We start from the raw sequence: 20,346 nt of genomic DNA, 5'->3' as shown, positions 1-20,346 counted from the left end.
ACGGTTGAGTGAACCACTTCAAGCTCAGTTGGTATTTTGTGCTGCTGAGCTCATTTATCGTGAGGCATTCGAATTACTTACTTCCTCACCGTCAGCAAAATAGCAGAAGTGTGCCCCGAATCCTGATGCTCAATTGATTTGTTTTTTTTGCCCTTGCACGTGCACTCCACCCACAGTGAAACAAAATGGAAAAGTTTGACAAGACAGCATGAAGCTCATTTAAAAAAAATGTCAGTCAGTGCTTCATTGTGTGTTTCTGGCCGTACAGTGAAACGTGCCAACACGTGACAGGGAGTGGTTCCGCCATCCACGCTGTCATAAATGGCTTCCTGTTTTTGATTTCACGCAGTCCCCCCAAACGTCAGCCGACATCTTTCCATCCACGCTTCCATCTTTTGTTCTTCCCCCTTTCTCTCTCTCTATCTCTTCCTCTGTCTCGCCATCCTGGGTCCCACGCCCCTTTTGCGTGGCCTCGTCTGACCTCTCCTTCCTCCGCTCCCTCACACACTTCTCCATCCCCGACCACACACACTGACTGGACATCACACATGCATGGTATGAAGACAAACGGTCCATGTCCTTGACATAACTGTAAGTGAGCGGCTCTTTCCTTTTTGCAAACTTGTGGGTGGCCGCCGCACTCAAGATACAAAACACACTTGCTGACCTCATTTGCAGCGGATTCTCAGGACACGGCATGCATAGGCTGAGGCGTTGTATTAATGTGCAAAATGGATGCAGTCCCCGTTTTGCTGGCCTTAATGGATAGTATTTTTGTCCCGATTCAAGATAATGGTTGTGTGTGGTGTTGGAGGTGGGAATTCTTTGCTTTAGCGGGAGAGTCATTTAGTTTTAGCGCTTTTCCCCACTTAATGCTCATGAGTTTACCAGTCCTGTTTACTGTGTTTTATGTGATGGTGCTCACTTTTTACAATACCCATAATCCTCAGCATAAGTAAATGCCTGTCGTAAAGTGTTGCATTAATGAAACTATGCCTTTGTGTTGTTTTATGCCCTGGGTTTTGAGATAATTGGTGTTAATTTGTTTGGGGGGTCATAAATTGAGCTTTTTGTTAGGACTTGTTTTATGAAGTTCGACGCTCTGAAAGCTGGTTATGGAACAACAGAGTGAGTGCTTAAAATATGGAGAGTGTGTACTGTGTGTGAGTTCTGAAATTGATGAAGAGACCTCCATGGCTTTAAGTGTTCCTACAAAGCACGACCCGATACTGTATGCAGAGAACCCCAGCCACTCTAGGCGAGAGGGCGTAGCTAACAGTACTGAGTAGTCTGCAGTTCCTCTTTGGGGCGCCTCCTGACAGGAACTTGGCAGCAAGGAAACATAAACAAATTCCCTGTGGTGGGCTGGCAGGCTGGGCGGCGCGGTTCCCCCCTGTTACCATACATGCACAGCCCAGCGCTGCTCGGATCAGGCTAGCCCGCTCAGCTCAGCACCCGCAAGCTGTGAGAAATAGATCTTAAAGAGACAGGTGCCGCCTGCAGCCAAGAGGCACAGGCCAACACGGTATCTGCGCTCAGTTTTTTTTGTGCAGAAACGTCTGCTGTCCACTGTACTGTTTCAGTTTGACAGTGAAGTGCGTTACTTCTGGCGGACTGACCTCGTGGAGGTTTACAACAACGCCATTCAAACGCTGCCAAGGGGTCCCAAAATGGTTGTTTGTGCTGAGGTAGCAAAAAAAGCTGATGATGTAACGGCGGAGGGCTGGGGCGACGGGAGGGAGGCCTTGCAATCCGGTATGGAAAAGAGAGAGGGTGTGGTGGACCCAACAGTCTAAATACACACACATGCGCGGTATTCCCACAACCAAAACATACTCAAACATACATGCTTGTGCACACATGCTTATTTATACATATGTGTGCACGCAGGGACTCACTTGACTGCAGTTTTCTCTCCTCTCACCCCCTCTTTCTCTCTCACTCTCGAAACACAGTGGTGTATTGTGCAGTCTGACCTGGTCCATGTCCAAAGGCAAAGAGAACCCAGATTGCTGAAACAGAGGGCCCACTACTAAAAGGCTGTAGTTGTTATAGCTTGCCATGGCCTTCCAAACCAATGGGGACCAACTGAGCCCAGAAAGTGTAAGTGTGTGTGTGTGTGTGTGTGTGTGTGTGTGTGTGTGTGTGTGTGTGTGTGTGTGTGTGTGTGTGTGTGTGTGTGTGTGTGTGTGTGTGTGTGTGTGTGTGTGTGTGTGTGTGTGTGTGTGTGTGTGTGTGTGTGTGTGTGTGTGTGTGTGCTCTTTTTGATCAGCCACAGAAGGGTTTTTTGGATCGCATTTGCAGGAGCTGAAATGGCACCTCCGTGCAATTCCATAAGCACTGGTAAAAGCATTTGCCTGACTTTTAATAGTCCTTCGTCTCCACAACATCATCCAAAGGCACTATTTTCAACCATACTTTAATGGCGGTGCTGGTGGAGACGGGCCGCAGAAAAGAGGGCGATGGCGAGTAGGAGGAGGAGGAAACCCATATCCACTCCTACAATTTCTAGTCGGAGGAATAAATGTGGTAAATAGTCATTCTTTTTTTCCTGGAATGGTGATGAATGCAGTCTGCAGTCAGTCGTCTGCAGACTGTGCTCGACTGCCTCTCTATGTGATTAACACCTGTATGAGTGCAGTAAAGTTACAACGTGTAGTGCTTTAACAGGCTGGACTTTCTATGTTTAGATATTGGAGTATTTATTTTTTCAGGGTGAGCTCAATATATTTGTATAACTCTGCTAATCTAATGTCATCACATGGCTAAGTTATAGCGGAGGTACATTGTTTTGAATATGTCTGCAATGTGGAGGTACATTGTTTTGAATATCTCTGCAATGTGGAGGTACATTGTTTTGAATATGTCTGCAATGTGGAGGTACATTGTTTTAAACATGTCTGCAGTGTGGAGGTACATTGTTTTAAATATGTCTGCAGTGTGGAGGTACATTGTTTTAAATATGTCTGCAATGTGGAGGTACATTGTTTTAAACATGTCTGCAGTGTGGAGGTACATTGTTTTAAATATGCATGCAGTGTGGAGGTACATTGTTTTAAATATGTCTGCAGTGTGGAGGTACATTGTTTTAAATATGTCTGCAGTGTGGAGGTACATGGTTTTAAAACATGTCTGCAATGTGGAGGTACATTGTTTTAAATATGTCTGTAGTGTGGAGGTACATGGTTTTAAAACATGTCTGCAATGTGGAGGTACATTGTTTTGAATATGTCTGCAGTGTGGAGGTACATTGTTTTGAATATGTCTGCAGTGTGGAGGTACATTGTTTTACAACTTGTGAAATTGTTAAGTTGACCTTGGTTGTGCATATTTTCAGGATTGTCTCCGGGGCAGCTGTTATATAGGATATGTTTTTCTGTTTTGTTTGAACACGTTGCATAAAAATGAATATGGAATGTTTTATTTGTGACATACGTTGAAGTAGTTTTCTTTCTTTGTTTGGTGAATGTTTTCATTTTGAAAAGCAGTGTATTTTATGTCTGCATCTACCAGTGGGACATCATGATAACAGGAGGCATATTCATATGTTAACAAGAAAGACTTGCGAGTATATATGCATCGGCCAAAATTTGTTGGAAATTATAAATATCGGCATATTGGATATACAGTATTGTGCATCCTCACTTACATTAACTGAGCACCTTTCCACAGGTAATTTTAGCTGGACCTTGATTAAACCATTATGTAAATCATCTCCTCTCCCGGGAGAGAGAGAGAGAGAAGAACTGTCAGTGCCCTCTCTGTGAGCAGCAGGAGTGGAGGACGAGCAGGAGGTGACAGAAAGTGTTAGGATTCACTAACAAAGCACAGCACAGGCGGCTCTGGTGACACTGCAGGAGGAGAGAGAAAGAGAGACAGTGAGGGAGAGAAAGATGGCCCCAGAAGTGAGTTAAAGAGACACTGAAAATGGGTGATTGAGAGAAGTCGACGAGCACTCCTGGTGTGGCAGTTGGTCTCCTGGGATACCATCAGCTGGTGTGTGTGTGTGTGTGAGCGAGCAACTGCACGTGACTGTGACGTTCCAAATTCAACTTGGTATGAACGTCTCTTCTTAATGCGCGTACATGTGTGTCCCAGCACTCATGTGAAGGAAAGCCTTTACCAATAAGGTAAAGAAGATGGCATTAAGGGCCCAGATGTATCCTCCCCCCCTCACCTCCTCCCCCAAGTCCCAGCAGGCACTTCTCTGTAATGGCCCCCTATCGATCCCGAGGCCTCCTTGTCCACACTCAATGCCCATCGATCGGCACCTCGCAAAGAGTCTCAGGGGGCTGCTTCACGTCCCGTGGCTCGCTGTGTAGATATAGTGCATGTGTGTAAAACAGCGCTTTTTTATATTTTAGAAGAGAAACCTGTGTCTGCCTACCTTTGCGACAATCTTCATGTTTATTATTAATGTAGCCAGAAACCGTCGCAGCATCAAGTGAAGGTCTCACTCTGATTAAACCGTGAACAACGCAGGCCTCCGCTTCTGAAACCTTGCAGCATGAACACATAATCACCTTGCATGAAAAGACTCGCTCGGCCACTCTGCCGTCTCCCACCAGAGAGACGAGACAGAAAAAGACTCCCTCGCCTCCCATGTAAAAAAAACAACAACCCGAAAAAGCCTGATTAATCAGCCAAGCCACATGAAAACTTTACTTGTTATTGTTGCTGCTTGATTTATTGAAGGCCTGGATCTGGGTCAAGCATCTCCCCTTTTCTCTCTCTTCTCTTCTTCCTTACCCCCTCTGCCTTTTTTTCTACGTAAATAAGGGCCCACCCCCCACATCTCTTCCCTTTGTCTCTCATCTGGTTTTCTGTTTTTGTTAAAGGACAGTTGATTAATGGTGCCACAGACAAAGCCCACAGTCTGCTCTCAGCCCGGGCTCAGATAGGGCTCCGCTCTAGGTAAACCAAAACACATGTGCTCCGGACAGCCACTGGGAACCCCTGAAGAGAGAGAGAGAATGGGAAAGAGAGAATAAATTAACGACAGTAGTCGCTGATGTATTATATACAGTGATATAGGGTCCTTCCTGCACTGGAAAATGTGCAGCAAAAGGAACAAGAGGAATGAGTTGTGTATAATATGCACAGAGACGTGGTGTGGCTGTAAGTAAGACGGAGTTGCACCATGATAGCCTCTATGTGTTCATTACAGTATGAAGTTATCCTTCCGCACAGGCTCAGCTTCACCTCTCACTGTGTGCAATTGCACATATTTACAGATTTCGCTGTAGCGAAGAGGCATTTCGTCTCCTTGAGTATTGTTTCTTGCCCGCAGGCTCCTCAGGAATGAGTACAGGGCCATGAGAGTCTTGTCGAAGAGAATAGCTTTATTGAATGATAACATATTATTCCTGTGACTGCATTGGGAGCTTTATTGTCAATTGTCTTCACAAAAGCAGGGCTCGCACACTCATGATGTACTTTATTGCTCCACACCTCCGTCTTTTGTGTGCGTTTGTGTATTTATGTTTGTATGCAGCTAATTGGCTGGGCTCACTTCCTGAGGTAAACATGTATTCTCAGGAATTATTACCCAGAAGGTATATTGGTTAATAACAATTATGTGTTCAGTTATACAATATGGCGCTCACCTACTGAACCCACATAGACATTATAAAATGTTCAATGTATTGTGTCAGACTATAAATGGTAAACTGTCTCTTATAATGCCTTTTTGCTCTTAACTTGAGGGGTTGTTTACACCAAGTGGGAGTTATTATCGCTGTCAGAAACTCCTGATATCTCCAAACAATAAAGTGCCATATGTCAACTGCATTTTAACACTTGTATTTACTGCTAGTAAGGATCAGAGAAAAAATGTTAAACGTATGACAAAGTGGCCACACGCTGGCTAATGTCAATTATTTGTTCAATTGACCCAATCATTTCATCATGAATAACATCACTGTCCCACAGCAACCCCACCAGCACCCAGAGAATTGATGGAGCTCTCTTGATGCGCTTGCTGCAGTCATCCCCTGCGTCTCACCCGGACAATATGTGCCTTCCCGTTTCCTGTCTTTCCCAGCACACACGGGGGATGATCCCAAAGCCTTTCTCTGAGTCCACAAGGGATTAGCAGTGGCGTGTGCACTGCTGTAAGAAGAGGCAGGCGGAGAGCAGCAAAGCAGTGACTGGAGCCCTGGAGCAACACTGCTGCACCAGCAAAATAACTATTCTCCCAAGTTCTTAAACAGAAGTGCGAGTTAAACTGACATAATCACATAACACTGTTGGGTTATGCTAGTATAATAGTGGGGAGGAGAAAACAAGACAGGACAACTGTCTCCTGCAGTTGAAATCCTTTAATGTTTGATTTTACAAGGCAGATGAGAAAATGCAGTGCACACTGTTCACACCGGGCAGGCTGAGTGAGGGGGCTCCAGCTGGCCTCCAGCAGGCCAGTTCACTTTCCCTTTTAACTCTGCACCTGAAGTATGGACTTATACCGTGGCACTGAAGTTTCCTTCCCGGTGCCATAAAGAACACCGGGGAAAAGGTGAAACTTTGTGCCCTGCGCTCCAGTTCCGTATGCAACAAACTTGCGGTCAGAAAGTCAGCTGAGCGTCTGCTGATGGGTAAAATGTGTCGAAGTGTGCGACACATTTCCCTTTTTAAATTTTTTTTTATGTGTCCTTCCTCCATTGTCATTGTCAATGAGCAATGTCACCGCCGACAGAGGAGAGCCCATTCAACACAGGTCACCTTACCACAATGTTTTTGCTTAAATATCCAGAGCGATGTTCCTGACAGCGGTGTAGGTGACATGTCACTTGTTGACACGATAACCTGCTGTGGGGCCTGGCCACTGTAGTCCAAACAAACACGGTTGTCTGCTCTGACGAGCACGGAGCCAAGTGGCTCATCTTCACTTTATTAGACTGAGCGCCTGTTAATAATTCATGCTCCACTTTCCCTGGAAGCACAACCAAATGCTCAGCTGTGCCTGTCTGTCCTTATTCCTTGTCACCAGACATTTAAGCCCTTGTTTTTGTTTTTTCATTCTGGACTATGAGTTATTTACTCACTTACCCGCCCACTCCCCACCCTGCAATGTGCACCTGCCTGGATGAGCAGATGATGCTATAGCGCCAGAGGCAGAGGGAGAGCAGTTTTGGCATGTCTATATTTTTATTTATTTTTGTATTCATCCCTTCTCCATTGTTACTCAGAGATGATGTGTACCCAGTACCCAATGTACTCCTTCTCCCTCCCTCCAAACTCCAGGGAGTGTCTCTTCTCTTTATATCTGAGTGTTTTTCTCTCTCTGCTCATCGTCTCTTGTTGCACTACGGTGACACATTTAGTTATGTATTCGCCCCATGTCTTTGATCCCCCCCTGTGTTGTGTACATTGCATAACCTCCCGCTGCTAATCCGAGCAGTGGACCTCAACTCCATCTTTCTTTTGCTCTCACACACACACTCATTCCTATTTCTTCTTTGGCAGCAATCCAGGTCAACACTCCTTCACTTCTGCCTCATCCCCCTTTCCCTTCAACCAATCCCAAACCTTAAAGTTGGAAGGAGTTGGTCTCCTTGCCTCTCTTACTCTCTCTGTGTATTTGTCTTTTTCTTATTCCCCTCTTTCTATCGCCCCCCACCCCCCTCTTGCTCTTCCCATCCTCTCTTTTTCCCCCTACTCATCTCCCTCTCCCTTCCTACTGCTCTCCACTCTCCCAGTGGTCTCATTAGGTATGAAGGAGGCGCGTGTGTGTGTGTGTGTGTGTGTGTGTGTGTGTGTGTGTGTTCTCTTAGGCACAGTCTCACTAGACTGAGCATGCCACTTGCACTAGTGGGGGCCTGGGCTCCATTATTACCACAAAGCTGTCACAAACAGTATATAAAGTAGCCTCCTGTTGCTGAGTTGTGGGTGAACACGGGCTACTCTCTTGACAATTGCAGCTACCACTGTTCTGCCTTCCCGGTATTGTGCTGTTGCCATGGTTGCAGGAATCAACGCGCACCTACACCAATGTAGACAATATCAACAGAAATGTCCGAAGTATGTGGAAACGCGTGACCTGGCGCTACTTATGGGAGCACATTCTGCCCCCGATGCTCAAGACCTACACAGCGAACATCTGTCTCTTCTCTATAATGACACCCCACCTATGTGGTCCAACCACTCTGTCTTCTTCTCCACTGAGTGAGTGAGTGATTATGTGTGTGTGTCCTACCACTGTTATGCCAGTGTCTAGTTACAGGGATGGAGCCGTGTGCAGGAATGGGCCCCTCTGCTGCCTCGCTGGCAGGCCTGACCCCGACAGGTCAACGTCCATTACCACATGAAACCTAAATGTCAAGCACGGCCCCCTGCTATAGCCATTTGTCTTTCCCTGTGGGTCAGTTGGGCCTACACACACACACACACACACACACACACACACACACACACACACACACACACACACACACACACACACGTGATTATGTACGCACTCCACTGCTCTTATTTGACCATCATTCTCCAATGATTCCCTGCTGATGGATTTTAATGCACATGTGCATTAAAGGATGAATGAATAGTAACAGGTGTCTTTCTGTTTTCTCTTCACAAAGACCAGGAATTAATTCACTCCAACAAGTTTGAAGTTGGACCCATCCGTTAGAACAAGAGTTGTTTCTTTGCTCACAAGGTCAGATCAGGCGAACGATTCATTCACTATTCAAACATTTGCCATCTTGGAAGCGTGGAAAACTCATTTTTCCACATTCGCCGCGTGCATTTAGTTCTATCTCCAACGGTCAACGTGGAAGCGGCGTTCTTTCCCCCGCCTCCCGTGTTAAACTCTCTCTGTATACAGTGATGAGCTCGAGCGGCCATTATCAGAGCGCACACTGGCCAACTCCATCACTTGTTCCCCACATTACTGAGCAACAGCCATCCATTTTCATGCAGATAACGGAGAGATAACGGTGTGCGCGGTATAATAGCTACAGCGAGCGTACGTACACACACGGACGCGCACGCACATAAACACACGACTTGTTTACAGGAAGCTGTCAGCCATGTGTCCGTATGATAAATAAACAGTGAAGCATCCCCTTTTTAATGATGGCATACACAGGCCTGCACGTTGAATATTGACGGAAAGATTGAGAGCGTTCTCAAGGGCCTTTCCAACATGACGTATGGCTCTCGCTTTGTATTTTTTTTCTCCTGCCCTTCATTCGGCCCCCCCCCACCACACACACACACACACACACACAGACACACACACATACACTGCTCTCAGCTCTCCTTTATTTATCTTAGACAGCGGCTTGTGCATTGGGTTTGTCGACGTGAGAGATGCCATAAACACATTTATCAAGGGGCGCTGCCAATAGGGAAAACATCAGGAGTATGAATGAGAAGAATGCGATAATAAATGCAGAGAGAATAGCATAACAATGAGAAGATAAAAAAAAAAAGAAGAAGGGAAAAAAAGAAAGAAAAGTGAGTACCTTGGGGATAGCAGAGGGCCTTCGCAAAGTATAGTGTCAATCGGGAACAGGTTGCTTTTGAGTTTTCACCGACATGACGCATTGTAGCTCAATGCCCGCTAGCACTGGCAGCTCCGGATAGCATAGCAGCGATAATGCCACCTGCATTACATACACACACACACACAGTCTGCCCCTACAGTGCAGGAGACTCCTCGCTTTGATAAATGTTTCATTGTTTATGCTGTCTCCGTCTCTCTCTCTCTCTCTCTCTCGCTCTTCTCCCTCTCCTCCTCTCCCTCCGACATGCACAGTGGTGAGTGTGTTCAGAGACTGGCAAGCTTTTAACCAAGTGTTGTTTCAGTGTTAGTCAAGCGTTTGATGTCTGTATCAATTGTTGTTCATGGGCCTCCCTGGGCTCAGATCACAGGCAGCATTTATTAATTTGCAGGTTCAGAGTCTCACCTGAGGGACCGCTACCAGCAGGTCCTCCACATGTCTTTCTGTCTTTCTTTTTTTTCATGCTTTTTCTACTTAAACACTATGCGCTGCCCCCCTTTTTTGACTAATAGTAATTGACCTACTTTATAAATCTAAACTTAGCTGCACTCAACCAAATGCAAAGGAGTGAGTTGGTCGTTGTGGGGGGGTCAGCGTGTTATCTGCGCTCCACAAAGACAGAGTACATTGTTGCATGCTAGTGTCAACGTGCTGATTGCTCACTTTTTTGCCTAGTTGGCCTTTTTAAGCTGCTGTTTAACCCTATTATCTGATTAGTTGTATATATGGAGGGTTAGGGAGTATTTGTGTGTGTGTGCGTGTGTGAGGGAGAGAGTCCTACTTGTCTCACAAAGATGAAGAGCTCTCTCTTTACCTAAGGGGGATAGGGTTTGACAGTACTGTAGCGCCCCCACCAAACCTCCATGTTTCTATTGAAGCCCCCCAACACCACCATCCCCAACAGCTGATAAATGTGTTTTTCTTAAAGAAAGGAGGTGGTTGGTTGAGAGGAGTCTCTTTTAATGTAGGTTTTTATTCTGTGTGTGTGTGTGTGTGTGTGTGTGTGTGTGTGTGTGTGTGTGTGTGTGTGTGTGTGTGTGTGTGTGTGTGTGTGTGTGTGTGTGTGTGTGTGTGTGTGTGTGTGTGTGTGTGTGTGTGTGTGTGTGTGTGTGTGTGTGTGTGTGTGTGTGTGTGTGTGTGTGTGTGTGTGTGTGTGTGTGTGTGTGTGAGTGCGCGGCCTGCTAATGCACTGCAGGGTCGTGCAGCGGGGCTACAGGCAGACTCGGAGGCAGGCCCGCAACCTCGACCCCAGCATCATTTGTTTGGACGAGGGCCGTCAGTGCCTGTCGCGCGGCCCATGATGAAGTGTCAGTCGGTAATTGTCCCCGTGAAGCATCCACATCTCAGGGGGTGATGGGGGAGGGAGAGAGGATGGGGGAGGCATGGAGCTGACAGAGAGAGAAATGACACCCTGGGCTCCTCCTATTCTCTCTCTCCTCTTCACTCCCCATTTCTTTCTAGTTTGTTTCCCCAGTCTTCCTGCAGCTGCACCTCCTATGAACGTCTGCTGTGTGCTTGGCTCAGACCAGTGGCTCCCATGGAGCTTCAGCTGGGGCCCAGTGGCAACATTATGTGTGTTTGTCCTTCTACTGTACTGTTTGTTGTTTTTCTTGTGGAGCATAAAGAGACCCCAGCTTGCTTTTGGTTGTGCAACCCTTTGTTGTCGAATGACAATAAATCAGCCTTGTGTATAGTTGCTCAGAATGCGTCGGTGTATGGACATTATCCAGAGAGTGTATGTTAAAACATCATCAACTTTCCTTCCTCTTTCATCCATTAGTCCACAGTCAATCCTCCATTTTTTTTTCTCTTCCTCCCGACATCCCATTTAGCTCTTGTAACTTGCACTTAAAATGGACTATTCATTTTGGTAAGAGTCCTCTTGAGTCCTCTTTGGTCAAACCAGTTGCTGCCTCTGCTTACCGGATTTTCTTGATAATACATATATACTTTTTTTTAGCCCTGGTCGTTTTGGTAATTAGATTCAGCGCGGGGCTTATATTGATCAAACGATATCCCTGTGTAATGAAAAGCTTTTACAGGACGCACAGCAGCTATTCATAGTGCGATCCATAATGCGTTGCCGTACAGCGGGGGCCCTAATGCACATCGCCCGGGCTCCTGTGCATAAATCGCCAGCGGAGGTATGAAGTCGGAGCCCAACATAAGTGGATCCATGATGGAGTGGGAGGTCGGAAAGACAGATAAGGACGGAGAAAAGAGTGATGGAGTGGAAGGAGACATTAAAGATCAGATAAGGTAAAAGAGGGAAGAAGAGGGGGGTAAAATATGAAAAACAGAGGATCCAACAATGAGAAAATGAATTCTGAAAGGTGGGCAGGGCAGGAAATGGAGATGCGGAAAGAGGGGAAGCAGCCAAGAGAGACAAGGATATGAAGGAAAGCACCTTGAGTCCTTTATTTCCAGTTTCCTCATTCCTCCATACGACCGTAAGAACCATCGCCACCGCGATGACGAGGATGGAAACTGTAATGCATGCTAGATCAACGATAGGGTTCCTTTTATAGAGTATAATATATATATATAGTTCCTCTATAGGACACAAGGGGAAGTAAGGGAGGAAGAATGAATCGAAGGACAAAGACTGGAAAGCATGTGTCTGAAAGAAGTAAGACTGAAAGATAAAATATGGGATGGAAGCAAAAAGAAATATGTAAAATAACAGACAGAGAATGGAAACTCCATTATTTTGGTATGTGGCTCTCTATGACACCCTGAGGACAGCAGGTGAATTAGAAGGAGGCAGATGGGACACCTCCAAGTCCCTGTCCCACTGTGTGTCTGCATGTTGGTTGGCAACGGGTGGAACACAGCCTGCCACTCCTGCTGTCTAACTGAGGAGCCTCTCTCTTTCTCTCTCTCTCTCTCTCTCTCTCTCTCTCTCTCTCTCTCTCTCTCTCTTTAATGGGGCACTGGCCTGGGGCGCTGAACCAGGTCCCTTCGGAGCAACACACACACAGCATGCACACACACTGATTATACATTACAGACACTCCTGGATGCCCTTACACACATACACACACACACACACACACACACACACACACACACAGTGAGAGAAAGTGAGAAGCAAGAGAAACCGCAGCCTCCTAAATTATGCCCCAGTCTGTGTGTGAGATGATGAATCTGGTTGGTTATTAGTTAGTGGAGGAGGGAGGCGCACTGCTTAGGCCCTTTTAATGGGCTATAATTTGGAAGATAACTGTATTGTCCTATCTCTCTTGACATTTAAATCTAATCAGACCCTGCTGGTTAGCACCGTGGTCCACGACGAGGGAGCCTGGGAGGGATGAAAGGCTGGTAGCGGAGAAGGTTTTGGCCCATAGCGGGGCGTGCATCCCTATGGCTGAGGCTAAGCAATTAGGAAACAAGGCCCAGGCACACACATTATTTCCTGCATTGCTTTCTTTGTTTATTTTTTGTTTAACCGACAATTAGTTTACATAGCCTTAGCTTCCGTGACAGAATAGCATAGAAACAGATACGTACAAAGTCACTTTACCTTCCACACACACACACACACACGCACACACACGCACGCACACACACCCTCATACACACATGAGGGAGCCACTCCAAGGCCTTGTCTCTGCTCCTTATTACCACAGATGAGATGCTCAGTTTGATTAACACTTCTCTTTCATCCTCTTCATTAGCAGTGGAAAGCCACTGCAGCAGCAGCCGCGGCCCGTGAAAAGGGGGGCATGAATTAGAGTCCACTTATTCCGTAGACTGCCACCAATTCCACACAATGGCGGTTAATGGTGGGGAGTAATAGGAAAATGGTGTTTCTAATTGTTTCTCTGGATGGCGTTGGTGCGCGCTGCAGCAGCTGTTTCTGCGCAGCGAGCCGGGCCTGAGCAAAAGGCCAGCGCCAGCCTCGGAGGATCCGCACGACTCCGTTCGATAGAGCTCACGAGCAATAAATGCTTGTAGAAGAGCCAATTTCCTCTGGCAAAAGCGTCTTGCCGAGCGGAGGAGCTGGACCCCAGTCAATGAGAACCACCTGGTGCTGAGGGAAGTGATTAGGGTTGGCACCACAGCGAGCAGCGAGGGCTGTTTCTTTAAGGAGCTTTGGTTCGTTGGAGAAATATTGACGTTAGGGTTTTGTCAAAGTGAGATCTGAGGCACAATGTTGTTGTGTTGGTGCTCAATTAGAGGGAACTGTTTTGGTTACGGCGGCATGTGTTTTGGGTTTCGACGCTGGTGCCGATTGCAGTGGGCCAGAGCGTGGGATGTGGCACAACAGTGGGGTTGTGGGCTCCCACACAGACGATGCACATACCAGCTTGGAAGTGGCTAACCCTGGAGAGGACGCGTTGTCTTCACTGATGGGAGTTTTATTGCGACCGCAACAATTTGTCTGTGAATGCAGAGAGAATGGTGGCAATCGGGCCCACACACACTACACACACACACTCTTCGGATGAAATTCCCATCAAATGGCATCCAATGAGCTTTGTCGCAGTTCGTCACCGTGGAATTCAATCAACACGCATTACAATAGTCACAACATTCTTCCACGTCAGGACCCCAGGTCAGATTCATTCACTGCTTACAGAGCCATTTATTTTTTGGGGGGATTTTTTTCAAGGACCCTCAATCTGATAAAGAAAGCTCACTATCATTCCTGCAGAAAAGGTCAAAGTAAATTAAAGGAGTTTCTGTTTATTATTCAGACATATGTACATGTCAGATATGACGTTGTCCAAAGTCGGAGCGATCGGATGATTGTTGTACAGAAGCCAGAATCGTAAAGGGTGTTTGTAAAGAAGAGTTTGGGCTTTAATTTGACTATTTCCCTGTGTTTTCTCTACCGAATACGTTTGGCTAACCTTGGGGCTTGTTTTAACGGCCTCTGACTCCTTTTCATAATGATTGGGCCGCCTTCCCAGGTCTCAGCAATTATCTTGGTCAGTACAATGTTATTATTAGCCTTAGAAATAGCAGCCCAGATCTATGAGAGTAAGACCCAAGTTGTACTAAAATCAAAATTATCCTTTTAAATTAAATAATACATAACTATAGCGCTCCTCATTTTCTTGGAGACAAGCCCCTGGAGCTCAACCTCAGAGCCACTGCGGCATCCATCTGAAGGCTCATTCACTTTGATGTTTATTTAATTTATTTGACCTTTTAATTTAACCGGGCATGTCAGATCCTTCTCTGCTACCTTTGCTGATGACGGTGTGTATGTGTGTGTATGTGTTGTGGTCAAAAGGTTCAGTATTCATGTGTGTGTGTGTGTGTGTGTGTGTGTGTGTGTGTGTGTGTGTGTGTGTGTGTATAGGTGCACATTCATGCATGGACACACACACACACACACACACACACAAGGGTTATCACGGTTGAGTGAATGTTGGCTGGCGTACAGTAGCGCTGATCACATTTGATGATGGAAATGCATACCACAGAGGATTGTGTGTGTGTTTGTGTGTACGTGTGTATATGTGTGTGTATGCAAAGCAATGGCAGGCAGATCAAGGAGGTCATGATAGTCATGGTTGTGTCTCTGACTTGTTGGTCTATCCTTTTATTACGCCTCGGTTTTGCATTTCATAACCCATTTTCCTCATTCATCTGTTCTTTCTTGTCTTTTCTCGTTTCCTTTAGTCATCTCTTCATTGTAGCCTATTTGTTTTCTGCTCTGCTCTCTGACTGTGTTGTTTGTCCTCATTGTCCCCTTCTCTCTGTTTCTCTTTTAATCTCTCTCATCTCGGATAATCCCTTCATCTCTCCCCAGTCTGGATCTTGGCATTTAGGCCTCTAATTGAGCTGGCATCACTTGAATACTTCATAAAGCAGAAAGAGCAGAGAATCCTGTCGTTGTTTTATGTGCCCTGCAACCAGAGAGAGAGACAGAGAGAGAGAGAGCAGGGATGTGTGTGTGTGTGTGTGTGTGTGTGTGTGTGTGTGTGTGTGTGTGTGTGTGTGTGTGTGTGTGTGTGTGTGTGTGTGTGTGTGTGTGTGTGTGTGTGTGTGTGTGTGTGTGTGTGTGTGTGTGTGTGTGTGTGTGTGTGTGTGTGTGTGTGTGTGTGTGTGTGTGTGTGTGTGTGTGTGTGAGAGAGAGAGAGTTTTAGAGAGAGAGGGAATTGGATGGATTGTGCAATTTTGTGAACGTGTTTTTTGTCTTTATTTGTAATTGCTCAGGTGTGTGTGCCAATTGCACGACGGCAGCTTTTAAATGTGTCTTTCTTTACTGTAGGTTTGTGTGCCCTGCGTCATACCCACAGGAGTCATTATACATCGCCCAGCGTGATGATTCGCTGTTTTCTCTGCGTTATATAATTATGACCTGAATGACTGAAACAAAGAAAGACAGTTGGAGACTTAAACTACATTTTATGAACTACAATTGAATTGATTGTTGCACTCCTACTGATTCTAATGAGTCATGAGTCAGCTTACACCCAGTCTCTTTCCATTAAATAATTCAAATAATGTGTTTACATTTTAATTTGAAACACATTAGATTTGTGTTGCTCTCAGCTGACGCTACCCCCATGAAGTGAAATGAAACAATAGCCTGCTCCTTTTGTAAAATGTGTTTGACAGATACTCCGGCTTTCCACTAACAAATCCCAATACACACACACACACACACACACACACACACACACACACACACACACACACACACACACACACAGACACACACACACACACACCTCGCAGCGTCTCCTTCCATTTTGACACACTCCCCCACCTTCCCCTTCCGTTCTCCTCCTACACACCTACACACCTACACACACACACACACAAATACAATGGAACAAATCCCTGGCGAGCTCCAGTGCGCTGCAGAGGTACTGATCAATCAGGGTGAGGTTGTGTGGTCATAGTTGTAATCTTCACCTTTACTTTCTGCCATGTGTGTGTGTGTGTGGGGGGGGGGGGGGGGGGGGGGGAGAGGAGAGAAATAGGTAGAGAGGCATAGGTGGAAAGGAAGAATGTGGGAGAAGACACACTGAGAAACAAAAACTGATGGACAAAAACTGAAATATGAAGTGTTGGCAGCACACATCAGCACATACAGTAAGAGACACAGAAGTATACACACACTGACATGTACACTGATCTCTCTGTGTGTGTGTGTGTGTGTGTGTGTGTGTGTGTGTGTGTACATGTCTTTGTTCTGTCGGGCTGTACTCTTGGCACGTAAATCATAATGGATCTCATTATCCAGCTGGGATGGCTTGGTGGGGCCTGCCTGGCGGGAGATGATAGCTGGATGGCTGAGGGGCTGCCACCACACACACACACACACACACACACACACACACACACACACACACACACACACACACAGCTTTATCCATGTTATTTAAATGAACCTGTACTTGTATTTAGCTAGTATATACATTTCATTCTCACTCATCATCAACAGAAGGACAGAGGACATACATGCACATAAATGCACATACATGCACACGCATGGACACATGTTTGCAGCCCATCCAGACACAATGGACATTAGAGGCTCAGCTTGCCGTCAGACAGAAGTGGATGTGATGCAGAGCAGAGGGAGGGATGGGGGAAAATTGAACTTATCCTCTCTCTCTCTCTCTCTCTCTCTCATCATCTTCCCCCTCTCCTGTCTGTCTTCCTCCCTCCTCGTCTCCTATCCGTCACTTGTTTGGAGGACACCGGCAGATGTCGGTTCGTCCCTCGAGGTGAGCGGGGCTCGTGCTGCCTCCGTATCACAGCGCAGTCCCCCACACAGGACACATTAAATCATGACTCACGCACACAGCCCATGCAGAAGACGTTGAGGTTGGGGGAAAAAAAGATGAATATGTTATGAACCAGTAAATCACTTGCTTTGTGAGTCTTGTACACAGGCGGGTACAGCAGTCATTGGGTATCCGAGCAGCGCTGGCTTTTATGCTGTGAATACAGGCGGAGCAGTCGGTTGCTCGTAACACGGTTAGGGCTTCCACCATTTGTCTGGACATGACCATTACCCAAGCCAATTACGGGCTGGTGTACAGGCGACTCGCCAACAACCTAATGTTTTCCCGTCATGCCCCCGCCACCGCCACCATCACCACCAAACACACACACATACACAGGCATAAGGGGGGTTGAGGTGAGGGGGTGGGGGAATAGATAGAGAGGAAGGATGGAGGGCCTGGGGCAAAACCCCAACCCCACCCAGCTGACTGACTGATACAGCTAATAAACCTTCATTTAAGCTAATGTTCCCCTTCTTTCTTTTTCCTTTTTTCTCCCCCCCATTTCTCGCTTTCCTTCCTTACCGTTTCTCTCTTTTATATATCTCTCTCTCTCTCTCTCTCTCTCTCTCTCTCTCTCTCTCTCTCTCTCTCTGCTCCAGAAGAAGGGCTCGTCCGAGCAATCGATGCGGGCCGTCCAGCAGCCGGAAGCCCAGTTGGCCGACCAGCACACCACTCAATCAGTCTGAGCAGCAACACAAAGGGGCTGCTGGCGAGCAACGGAGGTAGACACACTCTCGGTATACAGCAGTAGATCCTGGACTCGACTCATTTCATAAATCAAATGGACACCCTGCAACAGCAGTAAATGTGATTCACTGAGTTCTATATATCTAAACAAAGCCGAGTGAATCAACAGCAACACATCAAGCTCATCTTTAAAATAGCAGGCCGGAGCATTCCGGCTCACGTCTCCTCGCCACTGCCCGCCCTTCTATCTTTGAATACTCTAGGCGCTGTGCTAATTAAACTTCCAGACAAAGCGACTGCTATGTTTCGCTTATATTTATAGCCGCTCAATGGGCTTTTGTCTGAGACCACATTTGGCTCAGTGTGGTTTCCCCTGTGCTGGTTACGGTGCCCAACATGCTCCGTTCAACCACACCATATAAGTATTGTGAATGATTAGTTCTATCCTTTAAACAGTAAAAGGAAATATGAAACATTCAAAATCCAAGCTTTGTCACTTAAAGGAGAATTACCACCTTAAAGGTCACAAGTTACATCGTTACCGTTTCATACTTATCGTCTTTTTATCAGCACCCTTTCTCTCCAATTCAACACGTACAATACAAGTTGGCCAGAAAACTATTGTAACATTATATATGAAATTATAGTTTTTACGGCTGCAATCAACGATTTTATGTTTGATGTCAGAAGATAGTTCAACTGTCCACCCTAATTAACATAATTTAGGGTACATTTACAATAATAGAGAACAGAGAAAATCCTCACATCCTAACATATAAATCACTCAATTGTATCAGCACTGTAGCTGTACTTTACATGCAGCAGCACACAAAGCATGAACGCTGTGCCCAATTACACCAATGTTCCCTTTTAATATGGCACTGCAGTATTTATAGACACTCTCACTGGTTTGTTTTATACGGTGTAACACCGTAAAAACTAATCTTGGCCGTTTTGAAGTTCAACATTTTTGTCAAAAGGAGAGCGTAAACAGAATTAACATTGATTTCCCACCTTGATCTGATAATAATTGGTTCCTTGAAACCTGCGTTTTTGTTTAGTTTTTCTGTGTCTAAACAACAACAACATCCTGAGCCTCGCTAATTGAAATCATCTCTTCATGTGCCACAAGTCAGGATCCATTAAGACAGATTAGGCCCCAATGAACAGTAATCCACGGCAACTCCGGGTCATAAGATGGCACGGACGGTCTGAGGAGAAATCCCTCTGCAGATGCTCTGAGCAGCAGGACAGCAGAGGCGTGCGCTTACACTATCTGGCTCACTCCTGTCAAGGACCTTTGGTAGCTTCTGATATGTGAAAGGAGAGTCTTTGATCTGTTGAGTGCACAACAGCCTGAAGTAGAATTGCCTCGTTTTACTCCTTCATTCACTGAACTCCACTTCTCTGACACTCCATATACTCTCTTTCTCTCGGTCTCCAAATTGCTTTTGATGCTTCAAGAGAGAAACGACAAGTGTCACCTGAAAGAGGGGGAGAGAAATTCTGGAAGTGAATTGAAGCTCGGGTGGGTGTTTTCGAAACATTCTTTTGATATTCTTTTTTTCCATCTCAACGGCAATCAATGAATCAAATGCTCTCACAAAAAAAAGGGAAAAAGAATCCGGTGTCTGTGCCTGTCGCAGGGGTGTAATAACCCTGCCTGTCTGCCTGCTGAACAATACCCATGTTTGTTGTTTATGTTCATTATGTTATGTTTACTTTCATAATGATCATGTTGGGGGAGTGTCTTTGAAGGGATGGGCTGTCGGCGTTGCCGACTTTGCGTCTTTCTTGAAAGATTTAGCACATTTTGAAGCAAACTTTGCCAGCTACTCGGAAAAGAGTTGGCAACACTGGGCTTGGTTTTCCAGTTGTATGTTTGTTTTTTAATCCGGCGTAGTCTTCCCTGCAACCTCCATGTTTTAGTTCTGCTGGACATCAGTGATATGAGCAGACTTCAACCTGAATCCATAGACCCTGCTGTGTGCTCATCCCCCCGAAGCTGTAGCGCCCTGCAGTAGATGCTCTGTTGCTGGAGGTGTGCTACAGTAGGCGAGGCAGACAGTCTTACTATTGTTTAATAAGACGGGCAATGACAATAAATCCAGAACCCTATCAGCCACTTGCCACTCTGCTTCTCTCCCAACCAAACCCATAGCGATGCAGCATTACCCTGCTGCCGCCTTCAATTACGCCATTCATCATGCGTCTTATCTGGCCGCCGCTTTGATTAAGTGTGCAATGGGAGGCGTCACAAACCCCGCATTCTCCACACCTGTGTGTGTGTGTGTGTGTGGATCTACAGGAATATTTTTCCCCCTCTTCCCTGTACTTCCTTCCTCCTCCTCCTCCTCCTCCTCCTCCTCCTCTTCTTCTTCTGGGGAACAGATTTGTCT

General features: G+C 46.1%; 1 protein-coding gene across 7 annotated transcripts in view; it reads left to right on the top strand.

Moving 5' to 3' along the window:
• The window catches only part of raraa (retinoic acid receptor, alpha a), a 154,786-nt gene that overhangs the window by 46,225 nt on the left and 88,215 nt on the right, over positions 1-20,346 (top strand). For 4 of the 7 annotated variants that reach the window (XM_034558402.1, XM_034558401.1, XM_034558399.1 and 1 more), the window contains one exon: positions 17,860-17,982. The gene's annotated coding sequence lies outside the window, so the exon portion shown is untranslated. Of the gene's footprint in view, positions 1-1,955; positions 2,104-17,859; positions 17,983-20,346 lie in introns of all 7 variants that reach the window. The other 3 variants (XM_034558400.1, XM_034558405.1, XM_034558403.1) reach the window with 2 other exon arrangements.

The sequence above is a fragment of the Cyclopterus lumpus genome, chromosome 19, assembly GCF_009769545.1.
Source record: "Cyclopterus lumpus isolate fCycLum1 chromosome 19, fCycLum1.pri, whole genome shotgun sequence".
Lineage (NCBI taxonomy): Eukaryota > Metazoa > Chordata > Actinopteri > Perciformes > Cyclopteridae > Cyclopterus > Cyclopterus lumpus.
The sequence above is the reverse complement of the archived record's forward strand: the minus strand, read 5'-3'. Positions and strand labels throughout refer to the sequence as shown.